General features: G+C 40.4%; 2 protein-coding genes across 3 annotated transcripts in view; both read right to left on the bottom strand.

The window, feature by feature from the left end:
- Positions 1-21,362, bottom strand: part of LOC122137658 — an 83,733-nt gene extending 62,371 nt beyond the window's left edge. The window contains exons 1-2 of one of the 2 annotated variants that reach the window (XM_042725718.1): positions 20,305-21,362; positions 20,025-20,182 (exon numbers count right to left, since the gene is read on the bottom strand). The gene's annotated coding sequence lies outside the window, so the exon portion shown is untranslated. Of the gene's footprint in view, positions 1-20,024 lie in introns of both variants that reach the window. The other variant, XM_042725717.1, reaches the window with a different exon arrangement.
- The window catches only part of si:rp71-81e14.2 (uncharacterized protein LOC100002239 homolog), a 164,555-nt gene that overhangs the window by 109,619 nt on the left and 28,612 nt on the right, over positions 1-26,324 (bottom strand). The window lies entirely within an intron of this gene.

Genomic DNA, 26,324 nt, shown 5'->3' on the forward strand with positions numbered 1-26,324 from the left:
TCGGATTCTGGACTCTAGACGGAGGGGACGCGGATTCCAGTACTTGGTGGATTGGGAAGGTTACGGTCCGGAGGAGAGAAGGTGGGTTCCTGCTCGGGACATACTGGATCACCGCCTTATTGATGATTACAATCTACAGGTAAAGCAGGCTGGGAACGTCAGGTGACGTCCTAGGGGAGGGGGTACTGTCACGGTAGGAAATCCATTGGTTCCTCCGTGTCATGTTTTGTGTTTGTTTTTGTACTCACGTAGTCTCCATGTGCTCGTTTGGTTGATTGTTGTCACCTGTGTGTTGATTGTCTCGCTCCAGCTGATCCTCATCTCCACTCAGCTACATAAACTCACTCATCTCTCTGTCTGTTGTCAGATCCTCATTCATGTCTCAGCTTCCCAGTTGGATTATTCCCGTCTCCCGTGTTCGTGTTCTGGATTGTGTTCGTGTTGTCGTCTTCGTGTGAGTGTTCCGGTCTGTTCCTGGTTTCATCCATCGACCGCCTTCACATTCACCACCGACTTCACCATCAGCACTTCTCACGCCACCGTAGACCTTCTCTCACCATTGCCTACATACTGGACTCTATTATCAATAAACTTCTTCTGATTGCCTGCATTTGCCTCCTCCTCTTTTACGAGCCATCACAAAAGCTGTCCACAATGACTTCTAGGGCTTCAATCGAGAATTGTCACAGAGCAACTGGACTAAAAGTAAGGGGTTACAGTTTGCAAGATTATATTGAGTTACCACCATCATACACTCAAGAGTACATTTCCTTGGAACAAGATAGCATTCCTACTTGCAAAAAGGCTCAGAGATGGATTCACTTGCTCAGTGCTGCAAAGGAGATGCCAGATTTGTTGGATTCCCATAGGGCTTCTAATTGGCTATGATTTCCCAAGGGTTTTGAAGCCAACTCAAGTGGTATCAGAGAAGGATCATGAACCATACACAGTCAAAACGAACTTAGGCTGGAGTGTAGTGGGATCCAAAAACACCCAACACTTGCTCTAGGAATGTAGCAGGATTCTGTCATCACATTTCCTTATAGGATCTCCCAGCTATCACACCTGCATCAATAATCAGGAAATTGGATGCAGACTTTCGAGATTGCAGACTGTAAGGAGAGGGCAATATCACAAGAGGACATTCAGTTTCTTCAACAACTAGATGAAAAAAAAAAACAACAACAAAGAAGGTTATGTGGAAATTAGAGCTGTAGACAAGTCGAGCTTTGTCGAGTCTAAGACAAGTCCAAGACCAGGACTAGTCGAGACTGAGTCAAGACAGAGTCAAAAGAGGTTTGAGTCCAAGTCAAGTCCAAGTAGTATCCTCTATTAGTGCTGAAATTGAATAGGAGATCAATCAACTTTCTTTTGAAATCATTATAGCAGACACACATCCACTGATTTGCACTGATTTTGCCTTTCTAATAGTCCTGCACGATCTAAAGAATTCTGCGATGTGTGATAGCAGTAGAGGTTTTTTTTTTTTTTTTTAGTTTTTTTTGGATTATTACTTGTGATGAATAACACTCTGTGACACTTTACAATAAGGTGTCATTTTTTAACATTAGTTAATGTATTAACTAACATGAACAAACAATGAACATTACATTTATCACACTATTTATTTATCTTTGTTAACATTACTTAATACAAATAGCTACAGTTGTTCATTCATTGTCTTTTATGTTAGTTCACAGTGCATTAATGTTAACAAACAACTTGTCATTTGAATAATGCATTAGTGAATGCTGAAATTAAAGTTAACTAATATTAATAAATGCTGTAGAAGGAATATTCATTATTAGTTCATGTTAACTAATGTAGTTAACTAATTAACCTTATTGTAAAGTGTTACCAAAGAGGCAAATATAAAGGTTAATTCTTATGTTAAGGTCAGGATGTCTTCCAGCTCAACTTACCTCTCTTTGTGGAGAGATAAAGCTCTTGAACACGCAAAGCTCGGGATATGACGCATGTGCGCGGTTAGTGTGCAAAACCCAGAGATCACGGTTTACCAACCGTGACACACAAATACAGCGTAATTTTTTGTCACACTGTACAACAATAATTAGTATTTCATTATTGTAAAGGGTTAGTTTAAGCCTGGGGTAGGTGTAGACATTAATAAAACACAATCTAACATATAGAAAATTTAATTAGAAACATCTAAACTTTTCAGAATGCAACAAGTGCACCTTGGGTCTTGTGACAAGAATCAACCAATCAGCTTCATCCTTTCCTGTAACAAACTTACATTTACATTTACATTTAGTCATTTAGCAGACGCTTTTATCCAAAGGGACTTACAAATGAGGACAATGGAAGAAATCAAAATCAACAAAGATATATAAGTGCTATAACCAGTCGCAGTTAGCTTAAACACAGTACATGTAGCAAGGGCTTTTAAATAATATAATAAATAAAAAGAAAACAGATAGGATAGAAAAAAGAATAGAGCAAGCTAGTGTTAGATGTCTTTTTTATAATTGTATAATAAATGAAAAGAAAATCGATAGAATACAAAAAGATTAGAAAGGTAGTTAGATATTTTTTTTAAGAATAGAATTAGAATAGTGAGTGCTAAAGTTAGAGGGTCAAATAAAGATGGAAGAGATGTGTTTTAAGCCGATTCTTGAAGATGGCTAAGGACTCAGCTGCTCGGATTGAGTTGGGCAGGTCATTCCACCAGGAGGGAACATTTAATTTAAAAGTCCGTAAAAGTGACTTTGTGCTTCTTTGGGATGGTACAATCAAGCGATGTTCACTTGCAGAATGCAAGCTTCTAGAGGGCACATATGTCTGAAGTAATGAATTTAGGTGAAGGGGTGCAGAGCCAGTGGTGGTTTTGTATGCAAACATCAATGCCTTGAATTTTATGCGAGCAGCTATTGGTAGCCAGTGCAAATTGAAAAACAGAGGTGTGAAGTGTATTCTTTTCAGCTCATAAAAAATTAATCTTGCTGCCGCGTGGATTAATTGTAAAGGTTTGATAGAACTGGCTGGAAGGCCTGCCAAGAGAGTGTTGCAATAGTCCAGCCTGGACAGAACAAGAGCTTGAACAAGGAGTTGTGCAGCATGTTCGGAAAGAAAGGGCCTGATCTTCTTAATGTTGAATAAAGCAAATCTGCAGGACCAGACAGTTTTAGCAACGTGGTCTGAGAAAGTTAGCTGATCATCAATCATAACTCCAAGGTTTCTGTTTTTTTTTTTTTAAAGGAGTTATGTGCCTAACTTGATGGTGAAATTGTGATGAAACGATGGGTTTGCTGGAACCACAAGCAGTTCTGTCTTGGCCTGGTTGAGTTGAAGGTGATGATCCTTCATCCAGCAAGAAATGTCTGTTAGACAAGCTGAGATGTGAGCAGCTACCGTCGGATCATCAGGATGGAATGAGAGGTAGAGCTGAGTGTCATCAGCATAGCAATGGTATGAAAAGCCATGTTTCTGAATGACAGAACCTAATGATGCCATATAGACAAAGAAGATAAGTGGTCCAAGAACTGAGCCCTGAGGCACCCCAGTAGTTACATGTTGCGACTTGGACACCTCACCTCTCCAAGATACTTTGAAGGACCTATCTGATAGGTAAGACTCAAACCACTGGAGTGCGGTTCCTGAGATGCCCTTTGTCAGTAGAGTTGACAGGAGGATCTGGTGGTAAACAGTGTCAAAAGCAGCGGACAGATCAAGCAAGATAAGTATTGAAGATTTGGATTCCGCTCTTGCCAGTCTTAGGGCTTCAACAAATGAGAGCAAGGCAGTCTCAGTTGAATGTCCACTTCTGAAGCCAGATTGGTTGCTGTCAAGGAGGTTGTTCTGTGTGAGAAAGGCAGAGACTTGGTTGAACACAGCTCGTTCAAGTGTTTTTGCAATGAAAGAAAGAAGGGAAACTGGTCTGTCGTTCTCTAAAATGGATGGGTTGAGGGTGGGTTTCTTAAGTAGTGGAGTTATACGAGCCTGTCTAAATGATGAGGGGAAAACACCAGTGTGGAGGGATATGTTAATGATGTGAGTGAGTGCAGGTACAACTGCAGGATAAATGGCTTGAAGGAGATGACATGGAATAGGATCAAGCGAACAAGTAGTAGGATGATTAGAAAGGATGAGTTTGGAGACTTCTGCCTCAGAGAGTGAAGAGAAGGATGTGAATGAGTGTATGTTTGCTTGTGAGATGTGCTTGATGGATTGTGGTGTGGAAAATTGTGCACTGATGTTTTTAATTTTATTTATGAAAAACGTGGCAAAGTCGTCAGCTAAGCTTTTAGCCCCTGAACTCATGCAGGTAAATCAAACTCTCTGCAAGCTGGATGACCGGCCTGGTGCCAGCATGGCTGGGTTTAAATTCCTGACCAAGCCATTAAACTTTATTACTCAACTGGGAGAAACAGAAAAAGCCCAGCTCGCTAGGAATTCTTGTAAGGAACAAGGGAAAGTAAATGTATTCTAAATGTATTGACTGTATTTCCTTTCTGTGCTTAGATGTCTTCCATATCAAATTGGAGTATCTGCAATTTTATCGTGTGTTAATCAAACTTTAAATGTGTGTAATTCTGCATATGAATGTAACTTTATGTTTCTCCTACTTTTGCCTGTCATTCTTGGTATCTGTTTAACCGTCTTGCTTTGACCGAACCACTCATACATAGGAAATTACAGTAAAATGTATTATTCTGGAATTACCATCTTGCTGGAATATAACTGCTGAATTCGGACAACACCATAACTCACTTGAGTGGGTGTCTCCCCAGAGACAAATAAACTTTTTCCTGCTTCAGATCATGGACGTTCATTGGTTGTTCACGCGAACAGAGGCGTGAACCCAGTTGCTCCATAAGAGACTGACACAGAACTTTCTCGTTGCACTTTTGTTTCGGCACTTCGTCTGAGAGAACGTCTGTCGCGATTGCTCCTTAGGGAGCTTTCATCTCCGTTTTTCTTTTCTTTTCTTTACTAAGTTTTATTCTCATATTTGCCTCTCCCTACACGAGGGAGACGAACTCTGAATCATTTCTTTGGTAACTCCACATTCGTTGAACCTTTGAAACTTTGTGCGAGTCTGCTCGCCCCGGAAGACACGAGAGAACACGCCCAGCTCCAACAGATGACACACACACGCTCGTCTTTAGCAGGCACAAAGATACCCACATGCAAGTATTATTTTCTATAGAGATTTAAACGCTGCTTAAGGTTGTCTATTCCCTTTTTCAAGGTGATCTGATTCCTTGTTGTCTTTCAAAAGGTTACTGTATGTGATTTTGCCATACTGCGCGATCATCCCATATGATCTAGCCTATTTCTCTCTCACCTTCTCTCGCTCACCCTTTCACTCTCTCTCTCTCTCTCTATCTCTTATTTGTTATTCGTTTTGTATTGTATTTGTTTTTACTGTTTGTATTGTTATACGCATATTTACTCTGTATGAATCGTAGTTTGATGTATTATTAGTTCAATTATTAAGAGCCAATATATTCATGATTGCTTCTGTCAAAAAAGCTCACATTACGAAGTCAATGAAATGTTTGATCTTAGCTACAAAGCTTATTTGTTACTTTTCAGTAACCTAAATTTTATTAGGACGGGAGAATGGTTTCATGGCCAGAAACTATTTTTCCTGGAATTATAAGAAGTGATAACTTTATTGAAAGTTGATAAGTTAATCTTTCGGCTGTTTGCTGGACAAACCACTGTTTGATTTGCATTAATTCCCAGTAAAAGATATCACGTTAATTGATATGAAGAATGGAATATTGACATATTAATGAGTAAATTACAGTGCCTTGTAATGAGTTATTGATATATACAATTGACCTATTTTTCATCTTCAATAATTTTAATGTAACTATCACATGAGATATATATATATTAATCATATTCCTGATTAATTATTAAAATTCCCTATATATCATTTGAGCTAACGTTAACGTACTACCCAGTGCGGCTAAAAAACATTAGCAGAGAAGGAAGAGAGGAGTGACTGATACACATTAAGGTCAGTAGTATTTTTAGATTTGCGCCACAACCTTTCAGCAGCTCTAAGCTTAGAATGATGTTCGCGTAGAACATCAGATAACCAAGGGGCTGAAGGGGTGGTACGGGCTGGCCTGGAAGACAAGGGGCAAAGAGTGCTCCAAGATGTAAGAGTGGAGCAGAAAGTATCAGTAGCACTGTTAGCATCAAAAGATGCTAACAGTTTAGGGGAAGGAAGCAAAGATGAAACCATTGCAGATAGCCGGGAGGGTGAGCGTAGGTTACGTCAAAAGATGACATGTGGAGGGGTAAGTGATGTGTCACGGACCATGTTGAGGTTAAGAGTGAGGAGGAAGTGATCTGAGGTGTGGAGTGGAGTAACCAGTACATGATCAGTGGAGCAGTGTCGTGTGTAAATAAGGTCCAGTTGGTTGCCTGATTCGTGAGTAGCAGTAGTTGACACTCGGCTGAGATCAAAAGAGGCAAGCAGAGTGTGGAAGTCAGCAGACAGAGGTTTATCTAGGTGGATGCTGAAATCTCCAAGCATAATTAGGTGAGTACCATCCTCAGCAAAGGTTGAGAGCAGCACATCTAACTCATCCAAAAAGCTACCTAGTGGTCCTGGGGGTCGATAGACAACTACAAAATGTATTTTAAGAGGGTGGGTAACAGTTACTGAACGAGATTCAAAGGAGCTCTTGATACCCAAAGATGGTAAAGGATTAAATTTCCAATCATTAGAGATAAGCAGACCAGTACCTCCACCTCTTCCAGTCAAATGGGGGGACTGGGAAAATGAGAAATTATTGGAGAGTGCTTCAGGTGTAGCAGTGTCCTCTGGTTTGATCCAGGTCTCTGTCAGGTAGAGCCCTGCACGGGCCTCAAATCTAGGCCTGAGCCCGGCCCTGGCCCGAGACGCTCAGGCCCTAGCCCGACCCGTGTCCGACAGCTCATCAGAATTATCAGCCCGAGTCCGACACGAGCCCGTTTTTTTTCTTTTTCTTTTTTCCTCATTACACAGCGGCAGCCTGCCCTATTTGCAGCCATTACAATAGGTCAGTTTTGTTAGTTATGTTTCTTTTCATTTCTTTATTAAGTTAATTTAGACAAATGTTTGGAGCATTTTTTTTTAAATGACGATTAAGCAGCCGAGTTGACAGCGAGTAAACCATGTTTGATCAATTTAGCCTCTCAAATCAACGCTAATACTTTACTTGGCTACAATAAAATCCATAGATATAAAACACTTCAAGCATATCACACAGAAAGTTAGTTTAATAAACGTTTATTTATTGAACCACAGTGAGTAAAACAACATTTTTTGAAATACTGAGGCAGGCTCAGGGCCTCAGGCTGCTCGCAACAGCGCTCGCAGCCCGGCCCTGGCCTGAGATGCTCAGGCCCTAGCCCGATCCGTGTCAATTAAAAACAAACTTGCAGGTTATCTTACCTCAAAAATGCACCACAGAACATGGCCATTCTTTTTTCCATTAGTTTCCAAGAGTTAAACGAAAATAAAGTCCAATCAAACTAAAAACATCAGTAGTTTCCAACAGTTAAACGAAAATAAAGTCCAATCAAACGAAAAGTTAGAACAGTCTCTTACAGAGCATCGTGGAGAAAAAGAATAGCATCCACAGTGGAAGGTTTTAACCCAGTCCTCCTCTCTTCTATCACTCTTTCTGCTGCGCTGAAGACACGTTCGCTGCTGCTGCTGCTGCTGCTGGCGGGGACACTAAACACAGAGCGAGCCAGTCTTGACAGTTGCGGTAGCAGGGTCTCGTGCTGTTTCCACCAGAGCAGCACATCTAGTCCATCACCTTCCAAGTTGTGATTGAGGCGCATGTATTGCTGTACTTCGTCGTCATCCTCGTCCTGCTCCACAATGTTTTCCCACTCTTCCTCAAACTCGGCCAGCGCTCTCTTCTTTGCTGCGTGGCCCGCAGCAACAGGTGCAGACACAGAAATGCTCGCCGCTGCATGAATCATCATTATTTTATAATTATTAGTTGGCCAAGTAGGCTATGATTAATACATTAATTTAGAGGCCTATAATAGCTACTACTATAATAAGTGACTTGGTATGGTTGCAGGTGCAAAAAAAGTGAAATAATAATAATAATATTAATAGGCCTGATAATAATAATAATAATAATAATAATAATAATAATACACACACTTAAAAGAAAATCTCACCGGCTGCTTGATCCGCTCCTTGCACTGCCGTCCCCCTCCTCTCTAAAGCGGGCTATCTGACGTTTTGGCCAGCTGAAAAATGTCATCCCTCTCGGCGTTGGTAAACATCCTTAACTGACTGAACTTTGGCCATAAGAATATGGCCAGTTTGTGAAGTGGCTGGATGTGTACTTTCTTTATTATCCACTCAAGGTGTCGTTGGCGGATAATTGCTTGGGAAGGAGTGTCCGACACATCTGGCTGGCAATGGAGTTTCAGCTTGTGAAGCCAGGGCACGACGAGGTTCAGTGGTTGGGTATTTATCCCCCTCCAACTCCCTTTGTGCGTCGTAGAACGGGCGCAGAAATTGCACCAGGAAAGCCAGCACATCAGGGGACACATCGTGTAGTCGCTGGCTCTCACCACGGCTCTGAAGTATCTCCTGTAACTCTGCGTAGACTGACTCAATTGACTCCAGGGTGAGAAATACGGTGCTAAATCTGGTTTCTGCCATCTGTTTGACAGTTTTTGACAACTGGCTTGTCAGACCTGACTGCTTTAAATATCGGACTAAAGTCTTGGCGGCCTGCAGGGTCTCTGCTACTTCTGGGATTGTTTCTGAAAGCTCATCTGGGTTCAAGGCATGCCGGAGGACAGTGTTGTACAGGTGGTCTTGACAGTCCAGGCGCCGGTATGGGCGAAGAGCTGCAACATAATTAGCGCCCTGATCGGTTACCCAGACAACACAATTCATCACCGAGGCATCAAATCCAAGGACTGAGACTAATTGCTGCTGCAACTCTTTTCGAATATTGTCTGCTGTTTTGGCCTCGTTTGGGAAGCTTGTTGTGGTGAGTACCCTGCTCTTCATGTCATACTGTGGTGTGACATAGTGACATGTGATTGACATGTAGCTTATTTTACGGTGATCATCCGTCCACATGTCAGTTGTCATGCCCACATTTATCAACGACATGACCCCCTTGATTTCTTCAACCACGTCCCCTCTCTTAGCAGTTGCCAGTTCTTTGCACTTTTGAGAGATTGTGGTGGAGTCAGGGAGTAAACTTGTTGCTGACAGACGTCCATGGGCTGCACTTACATTTATTAGCTCTTGCGCTAACTGGATGAAACCGTTCCCTGCTACCGTTTCAAATGACCGAATGTCCATACAACAGAAATTCACGCATTTATCTGTGATCAGTGATTTCACCCTAGAAGGAGTTGGTTTGGCAGGGAAATCACTCACACTCATTTGTTTGCTGCTGGTTGGTCCGCTACCAATACATCCACCACGCTCAAAATGTCTTTGTAAATGAGATGATCCCGTCTTCTTACTATCGCTAGCTTAGCACAGCCTTGCAAATTGTACATTGTGCATAACCAGTTGGCTCATCATTTAAGGTTGTCACGATTTGAAAAACTGCCCAGAAGTTTGCCTTTCCTCTGGTGCTTTTTTACCGTTTTAAGTTGGCCATCTGCGATTTTTCTCTTAATATTCTCCATTATTTGCACATGAGGTGAATCGTGGGTCGCGCTGACGGAAAACCTTCTGTGTGCGTGTGTGTGTGAGACTGTCATGTCAGTCATATGTCAATGTAATTATCCGATTATGAAAGTTATGAGGTTATGAAATGTCTTTCTATGTTTGTTTTTCTATCGTCGACGTCAGCTTCTCTCTTTTTTTTTTTTTTTTTTTTTAATGTCTAAGAATATAAAATGAAGGATAACCCAATAAAGGCCCGAGGCCCGGCCCGCATGTGAACTATGACGTGAAAATTGGCCCGAAGCCCGGCCCTAGGGGCGTAAATAAGTCGGGGCCCGTCGGGCTCGGGCTGAAATGCAGGGCTTTACTGTCAGGGCCATGAGATTAAGCTTTGAATGACTAATAATAGAAGTAATGAAATCGGTTTTGTTTACAGCAGACTGGCAATTCCAGAGACCAATAGAAAAAGAAAGTAGTGTATTAGCAGACATAGGCAAAGTGTGTGCAGGTTGTTAAGATTGCGCTGCCTACATTGTGTGATGTGTGGTTTGCGAGTGGTAGTGATAGTAGGGATCTGGAAACACATAGTAAGAATTGGTTATAAAAACTGAAACAGAAGTGAAACACGTAGAAGGAAAAAGGATTAATCAAAACAATACTTATATCCCTTGCCCGGTGGAATTGCACGGTAGAGTCGATGGTCTTTACACTCTTCGGTCTTCACACGAGGAGGGCTTAACAGGAGGACTTACTAACCTTTTTTTATACCCGTCAGACAAAATGGAAATTGAATTCAGCTGAACACACTTTACTGTTTACCACAACAAAGGTCTAAGCACGACACTGACAACGTATTTGATAGAGTACGAGACCAAACGCAAACTTGAAAGCTAAGCCAAGATGGAGTAACAGCTGATCATAGCTGTACAAGGATAGCTACTAAAAAAATGGATTTTTATTGCTCGAAATCCATTTATCATTTGCTGAAACATCCGTGTCTTCATGGAGAGCGCAGGTCATGGTTGCTTAGCAACGGCAGACGCCATGGAAGTGCAAGCATAGAGCACAGGCTACAGAGTGCTTTGGAAAGAAGAAGAAAGCAGCAGCCTAGTGTTTTCCACGCGTTGGCAAAACACAAACTACCGTTATTATATCTCCATCGGGGAACGCCTCATGATTACACTGTGGTTCTTGGCAACAGCTATGCAAGCTAAAAGCAATATAACACCTTTTCCTTTGTTTATACTACCCATATTAAGTTTAAGGTAGATGTACTTTCATTTTGAATAATGTGATTGAGCTAGCTTGAAATTCTAGTTCTATATTTTGGCAAGTCTACTAACAAACTCATACTTTTAATTGTTTATAATATAGTAACAATTTAATGCAACGAGGAAGTGTAATAAGCCTTTTTTATAGAAATTTGATGTAGATTTGTTGTTTGGTTTTTGTTTATGGTTTTAGAAAATGGCTACAAAAGTGTTTGATTGACACTGGAAAATGTGTTGAAACCATACAGTATATATAACTGTGTTAAATAAAAGAAGCAATACATTTACATTTACATTTACATTTAGTCATTTAGCAGACGCTTTTATCCAAAGCGACTCACAAATGAGGACAATGGAAGCAATCAAAAACAACAAAAGAGCAATGATATATAAGTGCTATAACAAGTCTCAGTTAGCCTAAACACAGTATACGTAGCAAGGGCTTTTAAATAATATAATAAATAGGACAATGGAAGGATTGAATAGAAAAAGAATAGAGCAAGCTAGTGTTAGAGGTCTTTTTTTTTATAATTGTATAATAAATGAAAAGAAAATAGATAGAATACAAAAAGATTAGAAAGGTAGTTATATATATATATATATATATATATATATATATATATATATATATTTTTTTTTTTTTTTTTTTAAATAGAATTAGAATAGTGAGTGAAAAAGTTAGAGGGTCAAATAAAGATGGAAGAGATGTGTTTTAAGCTGATTCTTAAAGATGGCTAAGGACTCAGCTGCTCGGATTGAGTTGGGCAGGTCATTCCACCAGGAGGGAACATTTAAAAGTGACTTTGTGCTTCTTTGGGATGGCACAATCAAGCGATGTTCACTTGCAGAACGCAAGCTTCTAGAGGGCACATAAGTCTGAAGTAATGAATTTAAGTAAAGGGGTGCAGAGCCAGTGGTGGTTTTGTATGCAAACATCAATGCCTTGAATTTTATGCGAGCAGCTATTGGTAGCCAGTGCAAATTGATAAACAGAGGTGTGACGTGTATTCTTTTCGGCTCATTAAAAATTAATCTTGCTGCGTTCTGGATTAATTGTAGGGATGCACCGAAATGAAAATTATTGGCCGAAACCGAAAACCGAAAAAGAGGAAACCAAGGCCGAAAACCGAAACACCGAAAGAAATTATGCCAATTATTAGTACCATTGCATTTATGGCTATGACTGTGTACTAACTTTACTAAAATCAAGGCATTGCAATTGCATAAATTCATATTAAAGTTTCAAAGAATAAATCAATTACAAATTATGCAAATATTTATTTAGCTCATTGCAACAATGCACAGTATAAAATAAAATTCAAACTAAAATGTTTAACTTGACCCCACTCATGTGTACATTGAAAAATAATGTACAGGCCTACTGGCCTGCAGAAAAGTTTTAAAATTAAATGTTCTCTCATAAAAACAAAGTGCATTTAGGTCAAGTGCATTTGAAATTTTTCTCTGTAGGACTACTACAAGAAAGTGCATTAGCTTCTCCAGTAGGCAAGAGGGTTATCACTTCTGGGTATGGGGACTTCAGACAGATAACCATTTATCTGTTGAGTGGTTGAGCTTGTCATCTGCCTGACATTTGAGAAAGATTTGAGAGAGTGCATTTAAATAGGGCCAGGGCATAAATAAACATTTATATAAAATTTAAAAAAAAATTTTTTTTTAGCAGAAATATGGCTACAATCTGATAGTCACATATATAGTAGCTTAAGAACAGAATAGCCTACGTATTATTATTATTTGAGGCACTTTCTTGCAGGATTTCACTGAACATATCAGACGAGGGTGCAGAGAGACGAGTCTTTTTTTCTGCGCTCTGATCTCCTTCTCCGTGCGCTGCTCCGTCTCTGTCTCCACGCGGGTTCTCCGCATCCATCGCGGCCTGGTTCATTTCTCGTGCGCGCTGCTTTATTTCCGCATCCAAGAGAGTGGGACCAATGGTCTTTATAACGCGGATAAAGTACAGTCACGATGAAGTGCAGAGGATCTGAATAGATCTCATTGTGAAATGTGTGCTGACAGACTTTAAGAGTGTACGTTTCTTTGTTTTCACTCCGTGGTCCATCTCAACCTCTTTGCTTAGGAGACGCTTTAGTTTTGCGATTAAAGGAATAACGTCCGCTACAGATGCATCAGAGGAGCTCAAAGGGGGCAAGAAGAGAGAGAATGTTCTCTATTAAGACCCACTGGTTAGAAGTGAATGTCGCGGGGAGCTCGTGGTCTGCGCTGTGCAGGTCGCGGTTTCTGTTTGCGTTATCACAACATTTCGGACGTATTTTTTCGGTGATTCAGCTTTCGGCCGAAAATTTTCGGTGGCCGAATATTCGGTGCATCCCTAATTAATTGTAAAGGTTTGATAGAACTGGCTGGAAGACCTGCCAAGAGAGCGTTGCAATAGTCTAGCCTGGACAGAACAAGAGCTTGGAAAAGGAGTTGTGCAGCATGTTCCGAAAGAAAGGGCCTGATCTTCTTAATGTTGAATAAAGCAAATCTGCAGGACCGGACAGTTTTAGCAATGTGGTCTGAGAAAGTTAGCTGATCATCAATCATAACTTCAAGGTTTCTGGCTGTTTTTGAAGGAGTTATGGTTGATGTGCCTAACTTGATGGTGAAATTGTGATGAAACGATGGGTTTGCTGGAACCACAAGCAGTTCTGTCTTGGCAAGGTTGAGTTGAAGGTGATGGTCCTTCATCCAGCAAGAAATGTCTGTTAGACAAGCTGAGATGCGAGCAGCTACCGATGGATCATCAGGATGGAATGAGAGGTAGAGTTGAGTGTCATCAGCATAGCAATGGTATGAAAAGCCATGTTTCTGAATGACAGAACCTAATGATGCCATGTAGACAGAGAAGAGAAGTGGTCCAAGAACTGAGCCCTGAGGCACCCCAGTAGTTAGATGTTGCGACTTTGACACCTCACCTCTCCAAGATACTTTGAAGGACCTATCTGATAGGTAAGACTCAAACCACTGGAGTGCGGTTCCTGAGATGCCCTTTGTCAGTAGGGTTGACAGGAGGATCTGGTGGTTAACCGTGTCAAAAGCAGCAGATAGATCAAGCAAGATAAGTATTGAAGATTTGGATTCCGCTCTTGCCAGTCTTAGGGCTTCAACAACTGAGAGCAAGGCAGTCTCAGTTGAATGTCCATTTCTGAAGCCAGACTGGTTGCTGTCGAGGAGTAAATAAAGTCAATAAAGTTTTTACTCAAAATTAAATTATTTATTCTGTAAGCTTACCCTAATATTTAGATTGGATGTGCTCTATTTTTTTTTTGTATTTCAGTGCCCTGACACAGTGGAACAGTGGCAGCAAGTAACACATGGATTTGAGACTCAGTGGAACTTCCCAAACTGCCTGGGTGCCCTGGACGGAAAACACATCTACATTCGCCCACCTCCTGCATGGGATCAACATTCTACAATTACAAGCATTCATTTTCAGTAGTTCTAATGGCACTGATTGACAGCATTTACAGGTACCTGTATGTAGATGTTGGGTGCAATGGACGGATTTCTGATGGCGGAGTGTTTGGGGGGTGCTCACTACAGAATGCCCTAGAAATTAGAACTGTCAACATCCCTGCCCCTGCACCACTTCCTGGTTCTGACCAGCTGGCTCCTTATTGTATTGTGGCAGATGAGGCATTTCCCTTGAAGGAGTATTTCATGAAGCCATATCCAAACCGCAGACTATCAGCTCAGCAACGGATCTTCAATTATAGACTTTCATGACCTCAGTGTCATGATTCTGTCACCACTTCCTGTTAGACTTTTATTTTGTCAACTAGCATCCAGCTTCCTGTTCCTGGCCTCGTAACTCCTCTCTAATTTCCTTCATTGGTTTCACCTGTCTCCCTAACTATATAAGACAGTCTTGCTCTTACCTCCTTGCCAGATTGTCTCATCAGCTCATTGGTGAACATTCCAGCCAGTTCCTGAATCAGATCCTTGAAGCCTGTGAACTCTACCCTGCCGATTCACTCAGTTCCTGCTTGGAATCATTCAACATCTAACTTGCTAACCTCCAGACCTTCCTCTGATTTTATAGTCCCATCACTGACCCATTGCTTACTCCACTGTAGCCACCTTCTGGCCTGGATAGGACCTGCCAGCATCCTGAGAACATTGATATTAAAGAAACTGAAAATAAACTTTCAAAGACTTATTCACTTGTGTCTGTCTGTAATTTTGGGTCCAGTAGTAATTCCCTCACACTCAGAGGGTGGTAGAAAATGCTTTTGGTATCCTTGCAAATCGTTTTAGAGTCTTTCTAAACACCATTAACATTCAAGATACTGCCAAAGTGGAGGACATTGTTTTAGCTTGCTGTGCTCTGCACAACTTTCTGCGGACAGAATGCGGTGAGCTATACATGCAAGGAATCGAGCAGGAAGGGCCAGATCATGACACTGTTCCAGGAAGATGGAGACAAGACCCAGACTTACTGCAGGCCCCACTGCCAAACACCACCAATACAACAACAAGAGCCAAGCGGAGCAGGGATGATCTATGCCAGTACTTTATTTCAATCAGGACCACTTCCGTCAAGTATATTTATGACAATTATATTGCATACATTTAGTGTTGGCGGTATGGTTATGTTCTGGGCAAGACTCCACACGCCTGTCCATGCAGCCATGCTTGGACAGAGCGGGGAGAGCAGCAAGACAACCTCCCCAGGGTACAGAACAGAACCATTATATGCATACATAATTACAATTCACAATTACATGAGTTGTAAAGGAAATGTGATGGAGACTGCTTCCAATGAAGAGACTGTAAAGAAAGAACAAAGTTAGATTGGATTACAGGTTCAGTTGGTGGAGGTGGAGTTGGGGTTGGAGGAGGGAGTTATTTGCAAGCAGCGATGCGACGGAAGAGACTCTGAAGAATGGGAATTTAAATAGACCGCATGTGATAGGTGTCAAGACTGGAATGGTACACGTCAGGAACAGCTGACTGTCAGCTGATGCAAGCGTGACTAACGTGGCCTGACTGAACTAACGCGATGCTGAATTTCAATCAGAACCACTTCAGTCAAGTATATTTATGACAATTATATTGCATACAGTTAGTGTTGGCAGTATGGTTATGTTCTGGGCAAGACTCCACATGCCTGTCCATGCAGCCATGCTTGGACAGAGCGGGGAGAGCAGCAAGACAACCCCCCAAAACAACCATATGCCAACTCCCCAACACAACTGATGCAATTTGAATGGCCAGCAATGAGAAATGTTGCTTGATACTATATTTATGGGGGAAGCTTCACCCCAACTCAAAAAGGAAGCATACAACAAGCATGTTGCTTAAGCTGCTTATGCAAATATTTGAATGTACGGGGGAAGCATACACCCCTAGCAGCAGCAGCAGTGGTCTAATATGATGGCAGTTTGTATATTATCTAATTTTAAGTGTCTAACATGCTGTAAAATCACATTAATAGGGAAGCATCACCCGAAGTTAAGCAATCGAGGATATGCAACAAGCATGTTCTTAATTTTTTTAAGCAACTGTGTGATTGTAAAGGGGGAAGCATACACCCCTAGCAGCAGCAGCAGTCTAATACAATGGCAGTTGTATATTATCCAATTTTAAGTGTCTAACAGGCTGTAAAAATCACGTAAAGGGGGAAGCGTCACCCCAAGTTAAGCAGTCGAGGATGTGCAACAATCATGTTTCTTAAAATGCCTAAAGGGTACATAACATACACAGTTTCACCTAATCTCATGTTAATCTTGAGTACCTATAGAGTAGTACTGCATCCTTATCTACAAAAGTCTTTTAGTTTTCTCATATTTGTAAAAGAAAAATACAGCTTCCGATTCCCTCCGGGAAAAACGAGCTCCTGGAGGCATCCTGTGGGCGGAGCTATAATTCTGATGTTTTGTGTTGTTTCCATTAACATATATTCACTTATGTGCTGATTTCCAACAAAAGACAGATATCTGATGCAGTTGTACTTACCTGACTGGGGTCTTCCACCATGTTTTAATAGCAAACGATGTGCAAATCCAGCGTCAACCTGGTCTTGTTTATAAAACATCCATCACTGAAATGACATGAACACCACTTGCTACACTCCGTTGCTGCCCCGGAAAAGCAAACTGCATCCACGGTTTGTGTAACACTGGGTTCTTTGAGAAGCTGAATACGGTAAACTTTGCCCTCACATCCAACACACACTTATTTGGAGACATTCTCGAACAAATCCTATGCAGCGCTGCCAACAATTTCCAGATGAAGCGCGTTTATGGGCGAGGTCCCACTATCCTCTGGTCGACGTGTGCACGGGCATGCTTTCCCGAAAGAAATGCTCATAAGGAGTTCCACCATCATCTATGTTATTAGATCCATGATCGAAAAAAAACCTGCCGAAACTTGTACCACCCAGAAGTAAGATTTTCGGCACAGAAATTCTCCATTCATCCAAACTGGCCATGTTTAACACGAAAATCCATCTCTTTAACACTGTGAACAACTCTGAATCCATGAAACACCATTGTAGCCCCCCTTTAAAGCAAATGTGTGATTGTAAAGGGGGAAGCATACGACCCCTTGCTGCGGCACGAGGAGCATGTAATATGCATTAATGCTGTAAATTGCATAATGGAGGGTGGTAGTCCAACAGGGGAAGCACACACCCTTCGGAAACTTAGAATGACAGTCGAATCTGAATGAAAATGCTCCATATAAACACCTCAGTCGGAATAAAATTGCCCAAACCGAAATGGTAATCGGTTTGAGAAGGGTGGGAACCTTCTATAAACCGTACTAAATTAAAACCCTGCAATGTAAACGTGTTAAACCAATTACTTTGTATCTATGTATCACATCAATAGTCGTAGTCATCAGAATGGGAACGTGATGTCGGCAACGCTGTGCATTCTGTGATTTGTAAACACTGACATTACCGTAGAGACTGGGAAATAGTGGACGTAGAAAATAAAATTCCAATTATACAATAACACACATTAGAATGGATAACACTTGCTGTGTTGTGAACAGTCATTTCTACTCTCATGACCAGAGCAGAAAGCTGATGTAATAAATGAAGCACAATGTACTGCTTTTCAGCTTAGAAACACACAATGATAGGCTAGTGAATAGCTCAATGAAAACAACAGTTTGACCAAAATTTGCCTTTGTCATTTGTAGGCCTATGAATTATTACAGATTCATAAAACACATTTGTACACTATCTGCGTTCATAAAGCCGCCCATGATTTATTGTTTAGCAAAACTTTGTGACAAATTGTGTATTTTTCCATTTACTAAGTACAGAATTTTTTATATATCAGAATACAATTCATTTCAGAGTTGCATTACAGAGGGTCTTAGGCTACGGTTATTTCCCCTTGCTGAACTGACATGCCTGTGTAGGCCTGTTGGCATTTCCCAGCTCTCATGCAGTTAACATTATCGTGGATGTTTTCAGCCAGGATCACTACAGAACCTTTAATGTTCTCATATCACACAACATGACAATATCAATAATTCTGTGTCACATCTGAATGGATGAAGCAACTTGTGCGGTTTATCACTTTGTTGCGCAAACGCAGCGCTGTGTGGGAGACTCTGCTCTTGCGTGTAGCTGGTGGATGCAGTGCATAGCGCCGGTTCACACTTCTTGCAGTTTGGTGTAATTTAAAAACAGTGCCTAATGTGGGGGAGGTTTCCCTCGCTTCAGCGATCAGCTCTCACTCAAGCAGTCCAGAAATGTCCCGGTGCTCCCGATGGCATTTGAGCGGAGCTCTCTCGCTGCAGCGGACACGCGCACTCAGTGGATGATGTGCGGGGAAAGGTGGAATGACAGAAGTGATAATGCACCAATTACAACAAAGAATCACGAGTTTCACACAACTATATGGTACACCATTAAAGAGGAACGATTCATGATAGTAGATTATGGACTTTGCGAAGCAACAAACAAGTGGGTATACCGATGGTATACGCAGATACTGAACTTTTAGAAGTTGTAATACGCAAATGGCCCGGGAAAAAAGTAAGCATACGGCATATACTTGTGTATGGCCCCAATGCCGTAGTGTGTATCTATCGTGTTCTGGCCACATGACTGAGCGCACGAATGAACACTAGAGGTTCAAATATTAGTCTGTTTATTCCAAGCAAGTGCGAACAGTTATTAAAAATATTAATGCAAAAGTGGCGTTTTTTTCTCTCTCTCTTCTTCTGGTAATTTGTAAGTCATCCTAGGCCACTTGCACAAAATCGAAAGCACGAGCACATGTAAACACCATCGGATTAGATAACGTCTCATGTAAACAGTCCACCGAATCTTTAAATCTGAATGACAAAATAAAATACATGTAAATGTGGCTATTGATATCACGTTCTTATAGGCTTATGTATAGAAGCAATAGAGCGATAAACGCGTGCTTCTGACGCTGCTTGCATCTGACTCAACTGCACACTCACACAGCTAATGTTGCATTTCCCTAATGGGAATGTGGCTGTATCTGTATGATTACCATCTGAATGACTTATAATCAGCGGGTGATTACTGACAGTATGACAGCTATAAGTGTGAATGTGTCTATACGAATGGCTATTAGAGTGTGATTATTGACTATATAGCCAGACCTCTGTATGATTACCATCTGTATGACCGCACATCAGCGTGTGATTACTATGAGCAGCTATCAGTGTGAATGCTGTGTCTGCTAATCTAAGTATATATTTGGCATACATAGCTATTTATTATTTTTTTCTTTTTTTCTTTTTATTACTTAATTATTTTTTTTTTTGTATTTTTCTAGTGCTCAAATAAATCACTTATACAATGTCAAGATTATGTCTATTATTTATGTTATGTACTTGTATATGAAATAAGTAAATAAAAAAAACAGTCAGTGTGGTATTTTTTTTCAAGGCACTTCAGTGTCTATAACTTTATCTTTTTGAGCATTATCAACTCTGGATGATGGATAGTAATGTCCAAAGGGTCTTTTTTCTAAAGACACCAAAATTGTCTGTGTAGCACACTGTTGTTAGAAACTGTTACCATTTTATGTTAGGTAGGTCATTTTCAGTTGTCAGTCCCAATAAAGTTTTTACTCAAAAATAAATAAATTATTCTGTAAACTTACTTTGGATGTGCTCTCCTTTTTTTGTGTGTGTGGCTCCAAAAATTGCAGCCGGGTCAAGATTCATTGCTGTCTGCCAGTCTTCTGAGCTCCACTGCTTCCTGAAGGTGCAAGTTTTTTGTATCGCATATGTGAATCCCACCTTTTCCTGAGCTCTTTCTCTGAAAGATAAAGTATAATTTTACTATGTTGATTACACATTTGCTGTACCAATGTAACGTATGGAGTAGATCATAACACATTTATTCTAATATTCAGAAAGATTTTTAATCTACTGACTGACCTCATGTAAATCACAGTTTAGAGCCAATGAGTCTGCATCAAACAGTGCCATTGACACCTTTGGGGGCCTGTTTGAGCATCACCAGGAACACCTCTACATTCCTAGCTCGGACTCATAAGCTTCAAAGAGATCTTAATCAGCTTCAATGGCCAAAGCATGCAGAGGAAAAGACCTCACCATGTCGCTCGCACAAACACACACACACACACACACACACACACACACACTTAAACCTTCTTGCATCTAACTCAGGATATAAGCCATTCCAAATGTATACGATATATTCCTGTGTGTTTGTATGTTTCCCAGCTCATATTAGCATATTTATGATTCTCTAGTCGTATTAGTTGACCTATATTCAAGCATAAGAATTTATCTTTATGTTTCTATCTGTCTTGCATATCTTTCTTGGTACCTAATTAAACCTATCGGTTTGCCTTAGCTAAATATCTACTATGTGAGCCTAAAATGCATCATACTATTTGTATCATAGTTTGGGTTACCAGATAACCAGTTCATCACTCCATCCATAAAATATGCAAATCAGGTGTCATTGAGACAAAGAAACACTTTCCCGCTGAAACTATATGCCTTGTTATTGGTCAATCCAACCAAAAGGGGTGTTGCTGGGAAACCAGATAAAACCTCTTCCACACCCAAAAAGTGTTCTCTTCTCTTAACTTGCGGTTTCCTGGAGACGCCCATCACCTTGGACACCTCGCGATTCCGGGGAGTCCGATCTTCTGGCAGTTTTCAGCAACTTTGTTAATTCACTTCGGAGCAGTCAACCCATGGATGAAATGACGAAGGTTTCACTCCTAACAAGATTCAACAGAAATCTACGCATTATACATGTACCGGGACACTTTACTCAGCAACTACAGAACCAATGCAAGTAACCGCTTGTTAACTATTTAGATGCGCTTCTAGGCTTTGACCCCTTTTAATTAAGGTGATGAGATTCTTTGATGGTTCTTAACAGGTTGTGATTTAGTTTATGAGTAAATACTGGCATGACTCTCCACTCTCTTGCGCGTGAGCGCTCGCTCTCTCACGCTCTCTCACTCTCTGCAGTGCGCTCTCTCTCTCTGCTGCACTCTCTCTCTCTCTATCCATGCCTTCCTTGCGTTGGCATCTATGTTTAATGTGTGTATGTTTGTGTTTAGTCAGATGTTACATGTTCCCCTGTAGTGTAGTTTAATAAACACCCATATGTATTCACACTTGGTTGTCTGTGTTTGCTGCTCACAGGATGAGGTCACTTTAACGTTCCGGTTTCGTTACATGCTCTGGGAGCAATGTATTAGTAGTAAAATTATTTTTCGTGTCCAGAGAAATAATTTTACTTAGAATCAATAAATGATTAACACTGTCCATCCTGCGGACGAACAAATCATTTTATTGTACTATTAATGATATAATGCTATAAGTAATTCCTGAAGAGGAATGTAATTAATAATAACCCGTTATGATTAATTATGTACATCTTACTTTGAGCTAATTTGTTACACCAACAAGAGTTATTTTAGCTCTTATATTTGTGGATCTAGACGCTAGTACATAAAAGAACTGCCTATGTAATAAACCAAAATAAGCCTGTCATGATTTTTGGCAAGCACACACATGCACAAAATGCTATGTATTATGCACAAGCGAACAAAGCAAAATGAATACATTTCTGCTAAAGACATGATAGCTCAAAATAATTCTTACCTGATATAACAAGCTTGTTGTTTGCTTTCACCACTTGGTTTGCATATCGTTTTCCGGTGATGTCGTACAGAGCTGGCCCCTCCTGAATCAAGCTGATCAGTTCATCTTCAACTGCCTCGTTCCACACGGCCATGTCGTTTGCAAAATTTAATGAGAAATGTGACCAAATGACAGTCGGCTTATTTGTGGTCCCTCTTAACTTCGTCATTTGCTTTGTTTGCCACTTCTGTTTTTCTCCTCGTGCTTTGATTCACTAGCTGAACCGTAGCTTAACAGCCAATCAGAGCGCGCTCTCTCGCCGATGGCCCCGACGCCGATTCAACATGCTGAATCGGGCCGACATGAGCCTGATGAGAGCCGACAAGTGGAACACACCAAACAAACTAGTGAGACCATCGCTCGCCATTAGCCCGACGTTGGCAAATGGCTGACCGTCGGCTTGGTGTGTCCTGGGCTTCAAGCGCGACATATAAATGTGGTATTGTTTTGAAGGAGAAAAAGCTGGATTTGGTCGAGACCAACAAGAACATTTGGTGAGTCCAATGCTCAAGTCTGAGACAAGCCTGAGTGCAAACATCAACGAGTCCAAGACAAGTCCGAGACAATACAAAAAATTCTCGAGTCCGGACTCGAGTACTACAGCCCTAGTGGAAATACCCCTACCTTTTAGAGAACATCCTCAGTTACCGAACAATAAGCAACTAGCCATAGTTCATTTGAAAAGAAAGTTGGAGAAAAAGGATTACATGGGATTTCTGGACAGTGTTTTTTTAGAGACGGTGATGTTGAAGAAGCAGAAGCCACGTCAAAAGAAGGCAATACATGGTAAATTCCGCACCACAGGGTGTACCATGTACCATCCCGATGTTCGGCGCAGATTATTTGGTAATGTGAGGTGTTCACCGATTGAATCTTGCATCTCCCGATCTGCTCGCACTAAAATCAGAGCTGCCCCAATCAGGATTTAAATCTGGATGATGATGGCTATATGATTACATCAGTTCTTTCACAATAGCCAATGCACAACCTCAAAACAGCTGCTGTACGGATCCGTTGGATAGTGGAGATGGAATAAACTGATTCTTGACGTTTAAGATTTTAAAAATCCTGTAGTGTGAGCCCGGCTTCACTGTCTTTTCTTTATCCTGTAAAAGACAGTTATGAAGTGTCTGATATTTATATTCAGACAATTACACACTGTTTTCAGTTCCTATACTCTCATAAAATGCGTTCACTACATGTTGACTTTTAAACCTAAGTTTACCATTCAACAACAGGTATTTCAGCACAATGAATGTTTTGCACTGAATAGCCTATTAATTGTCTCCCTTGGTCACCGAGCACGTGTCCGCCGTGCCGGCACTCATTCAGATTCAAACTTTTACAGACTGTCAGGGCAGGCCTTTATGCAAAAATGGAAATGCTTGCGTGAATTTGTGACATTTACAGTTAAGGATATGAACGTAAACAAAGTTTTTGTGCTGAGGATGCACACACATCTGTCTCACTGCCTGACAGGGCAAGCCATTACGCAAATGCATTAAGTTAGTTTAAAGCTTAAAATAAAGAATTATCATGTTTTGGGCAGCTTGGTTCACATACTTCTCCCACAGCATCTCATTCTGTTTCCTACACTATTTTTAATTTGATGTGACCGGCTGAAGTTGGACGTGCACTGTAGGCAGACCTGAATAATTGAAAATGAGAATAGTTGTTGATTATATTCATTATCGATAATATTTGATTTTATCGATTAGTTGTTGCAGCCCATTTAGATGTAACTCTCACCCAAAATTTTACTTTTTTTGTATTGAAATTCTCCCTAGACATACTTATCATTTGAGCCATTCAACGGGAGAGGGCTACATAAATATGACCCACGATCAATTACAACCACATGCACTGGGTCCCTGCTCTGCTGCCAAAACAGCTCTTCAAGGGATGGACTGCACAAGACCTTTGAGTGTGTCCTCTGGTATCTGATAATATGGTAATACAAATGAACTGTCTTGGAACAACAATTAGCATGTATTTAGAAGGCATTAATGTGTGCATGTATGGAGAAGCTGAAAGTTCTTATTTCTGGAATGGTTTATTTTTAATTTATTTTATTTTATTTTATTTCTTTATTTATTTTGGTAATGTACTGTGAAGCATGTGGGGTAAAATAAATCAGTCTGAATTGGTTTAAAATGTTGACAGTTTTTTACTCAAAGCATCAAAAGTGTGGTATACAGTTTTATCTTCTTTTTTTTTGGTGCACCCCTTTATTTTATTTATTTGCTTGCTTGCAATATACAGTATTGTGTACAAAAATATTCAGAATCAAGACACTAAATGCATGCAAATTGCAGCCATGCTATGTGACGAGTAAGGCATGTATGTTACTTATTAACCTGAAGCACAAATCAGTTGTGGCACAAGCACAAGAGGTCTTTCTATTGTCCATCAACAAGATCTCTTCAACTGCATCTTTTTATATTTCCTCACACTTTTAAATATTTTCAATTCTTCCTGATCTATGTTAAATCTAATTGCATAATGTTTATTGTTCACACTAAATGAAAAGCATGATTTCTTTCAAACTCAAAAAAACACAAATAAAAAACAAATATGAAGCAATAAACCATTTGAAAGCTTTGTGAATCAAAAAAATAAAATAAAATAAAATAGAGTAACATAAATTGTTATCAATCACAGGTATTTATCAAAGTTGCTTGATGGATTGATCGTCAGGGTGATAAATGTCTGTATGTTGGACTGGGCATCCATATTTTGCTCCATTTCCTCTATTCATAAACTTTCAGAGGGTGGTTTGATGGTGGGTTTTCCAACACTCCATCACCTGAGGAAACATTCATGACATGAAAGCAATGTACCAGAAATACATGATCATTCAGAACACTGTACATCTTGAATGTGGTAGGGGAGGGGGTGCTTAATATCAATAGTTAGGCTAATAGTTTATGTAAGCAAACTCTGAACAACTGCAGGGCCACTTCATTTTTGAGCACCATTTCAAATGTTTCCTGTGGTCTTTAAACACATAATAACTAATTTTAAGACTTATTTGGAATGTAGAGTCTTAAATTGTGCAGAGTGTTTAAATGTAAATATAAAATCATTCCAGAGTTTAGGAATTGCAAAAAAAATAAAAAATAAAAAAAAAATTCAAAAGCAGCTGTCATTTGCTCATTGCATGTTCCAACCCAGTCTCACTCATTTACACGTTTGAGCATGTAACCCAACCCCACACCTAAACCTACCCATTTGTAGAATATATAAAACACAAGATATAACCGGCAGACGTGTGACCCTGGACCACAAAACTACATACTGATGTACATTTTGAGGTAATAATTTCTCATAGTCACACAGCCTTTTAGGAGCTATAAATACTATTAAAGTGTGAGAATTAACTTGCGCTAGTCTACGGATGCGCGCGAGACTGCTGCACATACTAGGCGCATCTAAACAAAGCCTCAGTGGTCTAACAGTGCTCGTCAGTGTCAAAATGAATGAGATGGCCAATCAAATCAAAGTAGGCGGGGCTTCCTGTTGACAGAAGCAGAGCGCGAAGCGTCAGTTTAATGTTAAAGAGAGCAAGGTAAGCTGAAGTTGCAAATTATTTAATATTATTTAACTTTTAACGATACGTTTTACGATAGAAATGTTAAATGACTGGCAGCTATATCAAGTGATGCAAAATTTTCTGAAATATGGCCATTTTGAGAGAGAGAGATGTATAAATTGTCTGCGTCTATCTCTCTCTCTACAAACAATACAGCTGTTTAGTTACTGAAAACAGCGATTTTACCCCCTCGTTGCTAAGAAATATAATGTAGCGATTCAGTATCGATTAATAAAAGGCGCGTGGCTGAGAAGTTTCTGAGCTTTTGAATGTTACTTTTTGCACATCGATCTCAGATCTCTGTGTGTGCATGCATGCATCAATTAATACAGCACATTAATAGAACAGTGATTAAACTGATCGGTTTTAATGCATTAGCCTTGTCTCACATAAATACATACAGTGGTGTTCAGTATGGTCTTATTGGGGGGGGTTGGGCGATGTTGGCACAGTGGTTAACCATAAAAATTAAAAACGGCAGGTCATGCAGAAAAGGTTGCCGACCCCTGCCCTATGACATGGTGGACTTAACGGACACATGCATGCGGCGGCCATTGTAAGTCCGTAGGACCGCAAGTGCACATGAAGTGTTCTGTTTGGGACAGGGCCTTAGTGTTAATTCATGTTTGATCATGGTCGTGTGTCTTGTGACGGATTATGTCAGCTTAGATTCTGA

The sequence above is a fragment of the Cyprinus carpio genome, chromosome B6 (genome assembly GCF_018340385.1).
Source record: "Cyprinus carpio isolate SPL01 chromosome B6, ASM1834038v1, whole genome shotgun sequence".
NCBI classification, from domain to species: domain Eukaryota; kingdom Metazoa; phylum Chordata; class Actinopteri; order Cypriniformes; family Cyprinidae; genus Cyprinus; species Cyprinus carpio.